This window comes from Schistocerca serialis, chromosome 1, assembly GCF_023864345.2.
Source record: "Schistocerca serialis cubense isolate TAMUIC-IGC-003099 chromosome 1, iqSchSeri2.2, whole genome shotgun sequence".
NCBI classification, from domain to species: domain Eukaryota; kingdom Metazoa; phylum Arthropoda; class Insecta; order Orthoptera; family Acrididae; genus Schistocerca; species Schistocerca serialis.
The window spans coordinates 305,873,869-305,883,547 of NC_064638.1; the positions used below are offsets into that span (position 1 = coordinate 305,873,869).

General features: G+C 44.3%; 1 non-coding gene across 1 annotated transcript; it reads left to right on the forward strand.

Annotated features, from left to right (window-relative positions):
- Positions 1 to 4,067: 4,067 nt before the first annotated feature.
- Trnas-uga (transfer RNA serine (anticodon UGA)) lies at positions 4,068 to 4,142 on the forward strand. The gene has a single exon. It is a non-coding gene; the product is annotated as a tRNA-Ser (tRNA).
- Positions 4,143 to 9,679: the final 5,537 nt, after the last annotated feature.

The window sequence follows — 9,679 nt, forward strand, 5'->3', positions numbered from 1 at the left end:
TGGATGGGTGATCATCTGATCTGCCAAGAGCTGTTTGCAAACAGAGTGCACTCAGCCCTTGTGAGGCAAACTGAGGAGCTACTTGATTGAGAAGTAGCAGCTCTGGTCTCGTAACCTGACTGATATAGCGGTGTGCTGACCACATGTCCCTCCATATCCGTATCCAATGACGCCTGTGAGCTGAGGATGACACGGCGGCCGGTCTGTACTGTTGGTCTTCATGGCCTGTTTGGGCAGAGTTTATTTTGGATGTTATTAAATAATGATGAGGAGTGCTCTCAAACGTAATAAATGACTCTACAGATGCTGATATGTATTGGTATTTCAAAGGTCTGAAACGAATGTAATGCTGTTGTGCATTAAAATTTGTAATTTGAACACGTGGAATAGCTTCAAGCTACAGTGATTTTGCTGATAAAATTAATAGAAGTCAACTGTATCTATTTTCATGGAACCATGACTGTTTTTATCATCGCAAATATAGTCTGCTGGACATGAATTTTTCTTCAAGTACGGATGACAGAAACTTTACATGCAGGTCATCAGAGGGGAGTTATGAGCAAAGACGTCAGCATGCAGACGGTATTTGTTTTCGATGTATCACAGGAATTTTATAGTGTTCTCTACTAGGTGATGATAGGAGGTTCTATTACAAGGCATGCTCTCACGATTTTATTTTACATTAAGTAAACGCCTATGTGATTTAGCTTGGTATTGGTAAAAAGGGACTGACAGTAGTGTACAAAACAACATTGTTCTCATGGATTATAGCCTGTTGTTGCGAACCTAAGATGATTGCCTTTTTCCCAACATGTGGTTGAAATGTTTGTAATGCACACGTACATGACAATTTATTTATGGACACTGATTTGAATGCCAGGGAGACTACTGAACCTAGTAATTTTGTCCATCATACTGAAAGTAATTGCTTAACGTAGACTTTTTTCTTAGGAGTTCAAATTCTCGCTTATTTTTTGCTCTGATGAACGTTTCGAAATAACGCGGACATTCAAAGTGATCAGCAGTTTTTACAGAAAATAGTGGGAGTTTTTGCTATTTTTCGTAGGGTGAACATGTATAGTAGGTGTGAGATAAGTTAATACGTCTGTCAGATGTATCCCTATAGAGCTCTGACCTCTGCAGTCTGCTCATCTCTAATCGGCAGCAGTGCTGTAGTTTTTTTGTACATGTAGGATGTCGCAGAATAATGATATGGGGAGAGAGAGATGCGAACTGTATCCTGCAGTCGATTATAAAAGAATGACTGTATAGACGCCGTTCTATGTTGATAATTGAATTGTCTGACAAGACTGTAATGCTCTCGTGCATGCCAACTTATAATCTGAACACAAGAAATGCTCTTAAACTATACCGATTTTGCTCATAAAACTAGAAGGAAATGCACTGTTGCTGTATTCATGGAAACAGGACATTGTTATCGTCGCGATTGTGTTTTATTTTTTAACAGATGCTCGCTTATAAGAGTGCATTGACAGTAAATACAATGTTTACACTGAAATGGTTGTTACTCAGAACGGCGAGCGCTTGCAGGGGCGGGATGCTGGCAGTGTGGAATTTGTCTCATTGTCTCCCACAGTTGCTCTCTTGTTAGACAAACAACACATGGTTGGTGTAGCTGTCACTTATCTAGCTTTGTTCTTTGGCCCGCTAGCATCGCAGCCTGTTGTGTATTTGTAGCTTTTGTCAGCATCGATCATGCTGACCGCCTGTACCGCCTAGAGCTCCACTGGGGAGGCTGGTCGAAGGCACTGCCCACTTGCTGGGTGCGTTGCGTGGCAATGCACAGAAGCAGTAGTATCTGCTTGTTTCCCAACCTGCAGACGTTTGAAAAGTCAATCTAGAGAGCTCTCAAGGATTTCGTTGTTGTTCCAGGGGGGGGGGGGGGGCATTGTCTCCAAGAAATACGTTTAACAGATTGCTGGGAGCGGCCTGTTCTTTTTGTCCATCTGTGTCTGATTTCCATATATCAGTGACGCTGGATGGATCTCTTTCTGGAGCATCAGTGACTGGGTACAACAGGCTCGTATCCCCACCTATGGTTTGGAGAGAGAGGTTCAAATGGCTCTGAGCACTATGGGACTTAACTTCTCAGGTCATCAGTCCCCTAGAACTTAGAACTACTTAAACCTAACTAACCTAAGGACATCACACACATCCATGCCCGAGGCAGGATTCGAACCTGCGACCGTAGCGGTCACGCGGTCGGTGGGATGTCAGCAAAGCCTTAGGACGAAGATAATTCCCGCTCTTTTATGAATTTCCCGTCAAAATTCGAAATTCCTGCTAATAGGACAGGTGGGCGAGGGTGAGGGGATGGAATGGAGACCCACATACTGGCTGAGGAAACCTTTGAAATGGTCTGGAGTGGCGTAATTAACTGATCAATTTAATTCATGTTCATATCAACTTGATATCAAAAGTGCACCTAGAGCCCCATTACCCCACTACTTACATCTACTTTATTACATAGCAGTTTTCAATTGCAAACAGTTAGCTTTATAGAAATTATCATTAGTATATATATAGCTTGAAGGGGGAAACCAGATGGCGCTATGGTTGGCCTGCTAGATGGCGCTGCCATAGGTCAAACGGATTTCAGCTGCGTTTTTTAAAAATAGGAGCCCCAATTTTTTATTACATATTCGTGTAGTACGTAAAGAAATATGAATGTTTTAGATGGACCACTGTTCAGCAACATGTGAAATGTCAACCACGATCTGCAACATGATGGATGTCCGGCACATAGCTCGCGTGCAGTTGAAGTGGTATTGAATAGCATATTTCATGACAGGTGGATTGGTCATCGAAGCACCATACTATGGCCCGCACGTTCACCAGATCTGACATCCCCGGATTTCTTTCTGTGGGGAAAGTTGAAGGATATTTGCTATCATGATCCACTGACAACATGCGTCAATGCATTGTCAATGCATGTGCGAACATTACGGAAGGCGGCCTACTTGCTGTTGAAAGGAATGTCGTTACACCTATTGTCAAATGCATTGAGGTTGATGGACATCATTTTGAGCATTTATTGCATTAACGTGGTATTTACAGGTAATCACTCTGTAACAGCATGCGTTCTCAGAAATGATAAGTTCCAAAGGTACATGTATCACATTTGAACGACCGAAATAAAATGTTCAAACGTACCTGCGTTCTGTTTTTCAATTGAAAAACCCTTCCTGTTGCCAACTGTTCGTCTAAAATTGCGACCCATATGTTTCTGACTGCTACAGCGGCATCTATCACAAAGCGAAAAAAGTGGTCCAACTAAAACATTCTGGAAACATCCCCCAGGCTGTGGCTAAGCCATGTCTCCGCAATATCCTTTCTTTCAGGAGTGCTAGTTCTGCAAGGTTCGCAGGAGAGCTTCTGTAAAGTTTGGAAGGTAGGAGACGAGGTACTGGCAGAAGTAAAGCTGTGAGTACCGGGCGTGAGTCGTGCTTCGGTAGCTCAGTTGGTAGAGCACTTGCCCGCGAAAGGCAAAGGTCCCGAGTTCGAGTCTCAGTCGGGCACACAGTTTTAATCTGCCAGGAAGTTTCATATCAGCACACACTCCGCTGCAGAGTGAAAATCTCATTCTGGAAACATCCCCCAGGCTGTGGCTAAGCCATGTCTCCGCAATATCCATTCTTTCAGGAGTGCTAGTTCTGCAAGGTTCGCAGGAGAGCTTCTGTAAAGTTTGGAAGGTAGGAGACGAGGTACTGGCAGAAGTAAAGCTGTGAGTACCGGGCGTGAGTCGTGCTTCGGTAGCTCAGTTGGTAGAGCACTTGCCCGCGAAAGTCAAAGGTCCCGAGTTCGAGTCTCGGTCGGGCACACAGTTTTAATCTGCCAGGAAGTTTCATATCAGCGCACACTCCGCTGCAGAGTGAAAATCTCATTCTGGAAACATCCCCCAGGCTGTGGCTAAGCCATGTCTCCGCAATATCCATTCTTTCAGGAGTGCTAGTTCTGCAAGGTTCGTAGGAGAGCTTCTGTAAAGTTTGGAAGGTAGGAGACGAGGTACTGCAAGAAGTAAAGCTGTGAGTACCGGGCGTGAGTCGTGCTTCGGTAGCTCAGTTGGTAGAGCACTTGCCCGTGAAAGGCAAAGGTCCCGAGTTCGAGTCTCGGTCGGGCACACAGTTTTAATCTGCCAGGAAGTTTCATATCAGCACACACTCCGCTGCAGAGTGAAAATCTCATTCTGGAAACATCCCCCAGGCTGTGGCTAAGCCATGTCTCCGCAATATCCTTTCTTTCAGGAGTGCTAGTTCTGCAAGGTTCGCAGGAGAGCTTCTGTAAAGTTTGGAAGGTAGGAGACGAGGTAATGGCAGAAGTAAAGCTGTGAGTACCGGGCGTGAGTCGTGCTTCGATAGCTCAGTTGGTAGAGCACTTGCCCGCGAAAGGCAAAGGTCCCGAGTTCGAGTCTCAGTCGGGCACACATATTTAATCTGCCAGGAAGTTTCATATCAGCACACACTCCGCTGCAGAGTGAAAATCTCATTCTGGAAACATCCCCCAGGCTGTGGCTAAGCCATGTCTCCGCAATATCCTTTCGTTCAGGAGTGCTAGTTCTGCAAGGTTCGCAGGAGAGCTTCTGTAAAGTTTGGAAGGTAGGAGACGAGGTACTGGCAGAAGTAAAGCTGTGAGTACCGGGCGTGAGTCGTGCTTCGGTAGCTCAGTTGGTAGAGCACTTGCCCGCGAAAGGCAAAGGTCCCGAGTTCGAGTCTCGGTCGGGCACACAGTTTTAATCTGCCAGGAAGTTTCATATCAGCGCACACTCCGCTGCAGAGTGAAAATCTCATTCTACATTTGTTTATGTTGAGGAGTCAATTGCCACTCCGAGCAACATGCATAGATCCTCTGCAAGTGTTGCTGCATTTCGCAACAGTATTCTAGCGTCGTGACTTATCTGTATACAACAGCATCATCCACGAAAAACACCATGGAACTATCGAGATGTGTCCGGCAGATTTGTGTCGACATCCGGTGAACCGGCCAGTCTGTGGATGGATTTTTAGGTGGTTTTCCATCTGCCTCGGCGAATGCGGTCTGGTTCCCCTTATTCTGCCTCAGTTACACTATGTCGGCGATTGCTGCGCAAACAAGTTCTCCACATACGCGTACACCACCATTACTCTACCACGCAACCATAGGGGTTACACTCGTCTGGTGTGAGACGTTCCTTGGGGGTGTCCACCGGGGGCCGAACTGCACAATAACCCTGGGTTCGGTGTGGGGCGGCGGAGGGTTGAAGTGGACGGCGGTAGTCGTCGTGGGGTTGTGGACCACTGCGGCTGCGGCGGGGACGGAGCCTCTCCGTCGTTTCTAGGTCCCCGGTTAAGTACAATACAATACAATACCGACGATGTATACTGATCATCCCAAACATTATGACCACCGAACTACTATCGATATAAACCCCTCCAGGAGATAGCAGCAGCAACTGATGGGGAATGACTGCCTAGTCAGGCAAACCGACGGTGCACGTAGTATCAGTGAGCTTGCTGCCCGTGTGTAGAATGGGGAAGGTGCGCGATCTGTCTGAGTTTGACTGAGGGCAGATTGTGATAGCCCAGAGTGTCGGCACGAGCATTTCGGAAACTGGATGACTTATCGGGTGTTCGAGGAGTGCTATGGTCAAACCATATCTAGACATCGTAGGTTTGGATGGCCATCTCTGATTACAGATATCGGTCGTCGTAGGTTGGGTAGACTGATAAAACAGGACAGGCGACGAACTGTGGCGGAACTAACCCCAGACTTCAACGCTGGACAGAGCACAAGTGCACCAAACACTCTAAAGATGGACCTCATCAGCCGACGACCCACGCATGTGCCAATGTTAACACCACGACATCAGCAACTGCAGCTGAAACGGGCATCTGACCATCGGCACTGCACGTTGGCGCAGTGGCAGACATTACCTGGTCTGATGAATCCCAATACCTTCTTCATCATGCCGGTGGGAGGGTGCGAATCTATCGTCTTCCAGAGGAACACCTTTTTGACGCCTGTATGGCGGGATGGGGACAAGCTGACGGCAACTCCATTATGCTCTGGGGAATATTCATATGGGCATCTATGGGTCCTGTGGAGCTCTAGCAGACTGGTGAAGTATGCACCCGACTTCCGAGAAACATACTTTTTACAGAGTTCTTGATAGGTATGCCATAGTTCTAGAGTTCTCCATACAAAATTTGGATATTTCTACAGAATTTAGCGAAGTATACAATAACACTTGGGAAAATTTTAATCTTGAACAAAAAAATTCGTTGACAATTCTGATTAGGTCCTGAAGAATTGTACAGAAAACACTAATGAGATTTTTTCGTGCATGTTCCGGCGTAACATCGAGTTCCGGCACACCAGCCTAGAACATTACAGCAGAGAGGGCTGTGGACAACGTCAGCCAATACCACGCTGACTAGGGCGACATCACGACCGAAGCGGCATCTATACGAAGAGAATATAAGCGCCGCGCAACGTAGCCGTGGCTGCAATGGAAGACGGGCCGTCATACAAACGCAATAGCAGTGACTTATGAAATGTTTTGTTTTGCTTGTATTGAAATTGTACGTACCAAAGGACATTGATTAATCGCATGTCGTCATTTGCTTGCGACACGTCTTTGTGGATATGCAAAGTATTGTCAGTTTAACTTACTGTAATAAACTCCATTAATATGATTTTCTTGAATTGTTGTCTAGGGATCCTGGAAAACAGCTTCCTAGGCACCCTAGGTTGGATAAGTGGGCAGGATACTACAGTGCAGGTAATAGTTTATGAGTTTACTGCAATAGTGAGGGACGCAATTTCACAGTCATGTGAAGCTGGCTGGCATCCGATTTTCTAGAAATATATATATATATATTTCAGAGTTTTCGGTAGATATGCTATAGTTAAAGAGTTCTCTGCACTAAATTTAAATATTTCTGCATAATTTCGTGAAAAAAGCACTAGTAATCGGGAAATACTTCTGCATAATTTCGCGAAAAAAGCACTAGTAATCGGGAAAAAAATTATTTGTCGGTTTTCGTAAATACTCGTAAAACTGTGATCACCATTCTGAAGAGTTCCCTAGATTAGATTAGATTCAGTTCTCGTTCCATAGACCCCAAAAATGAGATGATTCTGGTGGGTGTGATATGCGTACATGTCAGAAAGTGGCTCTGAGCACTATGGGACTCAACTACTGAGGTCATTAGTCCCCTAGAACTTAGAACTAGTTAAACCTAACTAACCGAAGGACATCACAAACATCCATGCCCGAGGCAGGATTCGAACCTGCGACCGCAGCGGTCTTGCGGTTCCAGACTGCAGCGCCTTTAACCGCACGGCCATGTCAGAAAGTATATGGTAAAAACATATTCGAATATAATACTTAGGTGGGAATTTAAGGAGATGGGACTTGGATAAACTGAAAGAACCAGAGGCTGTACAGAGTTTCAGGGAGAGCATAAGGGAACAATTGACAGGAATGGGGGAAAGAAATACAGTAGAAGAAGAATGGGTAGCTTTGAGGGATGAAGTAGTGAAGGCAGCAGAGGATCAAGTAGGTAAAAAGACGAGGGCTAGTAGAAATCCTTGGGTAACAGAAGAAATATTGAATTTAATTGATGAAAGGAGAAAATATAAAAATGCTGTAAATGAAGCAGGCAAAAAGGAATACAAACGTCTCAAAAATGAGATCGACAGTAAGTGCAAAATGGCTAAGCAGGGATGGCTAGAGGACAAATGTATGGATGTAGAGGCTTATCTCACTAGGGGTAAGATAGATACTGCCTACAGGAAAATTAAAGAGACCTTTGGAGATAAGAGAACGACACGTATGAACATCAAGAGCTCAGATCGAAACCCAGTTCTAAGCAAAGAAGGGAAAGCAGAAAGGTGGAAGGAGTATATAGAGGGTCTATACAAGGGCGATGTACTTGAGGACAATATTATGGAAATGGAAGAGGATGTAGATGAAGATGAAATGGGAGATACAATACTGCGTGAAGAGTTTGACAGAGCACTGAAAGACCTGAGTCGAAACAAGGCCGCCGGAGTAGATAACATTCCATTGGAACTACTGACGGCCTTCGGAGAGCCAGTCCTGACAAAACTCTACCATTTGGTGATTAAGATGTATGAAACAGGCGAAATACCCTCAGCCTTCAAGAAGAATATAATAATTCCAATCCCAAAGAAAGCAGGTGTTGACAGATGTGAAAATTACCGAACAATCAGTTTAATAAGCCACAGCTACAAAATACTAACACAAATTCTTTACAGACGAATGGAAAAACTAGTAGAAGCCGACCTTGGGGGAGATCAGTCTGGATTCCGTAGAAATACTGGAACACGTGAGGCAATACTGACCCTACGACTTATCTTAGAAGAAAGATTAAGGAAAGGCAAACATACGTTTCTAGCATTTGTAGACTTAGAGAAAGCTTTTGACAATGTTGACTGGAATACTCTCTTTCAAATTCTAAATGTGGCAGGGGTAAAACACAGGGAGCGAAAGGCTATTTACAATTTGTACAGAAACCAGATGGCAGTTATAAGACTCGAGGGACATGAAAGGGAAGCAGTGGTTGGGAAGGGAGTAAGACAGGGCTGTAGCCTCTCCCCGATGTTATTCTATCTGTATATTGAGCAAGCAGTAAAGGAAACAATAGAAAAATCGGAGTAGGTATTAAAATCCATGGAGAAGAAATAAAAACTTTGAAGTTCGCCGATGTCATGACAGCAAAGGACTTTGAAGAGCAGTTGAATGGAATGGACAATGTCTTGAAAGGAGGATATAAGATGAACATCAACAAAAGCAAAACGAGGATAATGGAATGTAGTCGAATTAAGTCGGGTGATGCTGAGGGAATTAGATTAGAAAATGAGACACTGAAAGTAGTAAAGGAGTTTTGCTATTTGGGGAGCAAAATAACTGATGATGGTCGAAGTAGAGAGGATATAAAATGTAGACTGGCAATGGCAAGAAGAGAAATTTGTTAACATCGAGTATATATTTAAGTGTCAGGAAGTCGTTTCTGAAAGTATTTGTATGGAGCGTAGCTATGTATGGATGTGAAACATGGACGATAAATAGTTTGGACAAGAAGAGAATAGAAGCTTTCGAAAGGTGGTGCTACAGAAGAATGCTGAAGATTAGATGGGTAGATCACATAACTAATGAGGAAGTATTGAATGGGTTTGGGGAGAAGAGAAGTTTGTGGCACAACTTGACCAGAAGAAGGGATCGGTTGGTAGGGATCACCAATTTAGTTTTGGAGGGCAGCGTGGAGGGTAAAAATCGTAGAGGGAGACCAAGAGATGAATACACTAAGGAGATTCAGAAGGATGCGGGTTGCAGTAGGTACTGGGAGATGAAGAAGCTTGCACAGGATAGAGTAGCATGGAGAGCTGCATCAAACCAGTCTCAGGACTGAAGACCACAACAACAACAACAACAACCCTGATCGTTTTGCAGGAGATTGTGAAATAGGTTAATACAGTGCGGTAAAAGTGGAACAGCTGACATTTACAGAATTAACACGCTGTCAGAATGAAACATTGTTTTGCACTATTAATAAATTTATCATACGCAAAATACCTAATCTTCACCGTTGTGTCAAAGTGCTGTCAAAACTGAAATGTAACAGACATTTTCACTTAAGTTGGCTTAACAGTCTCT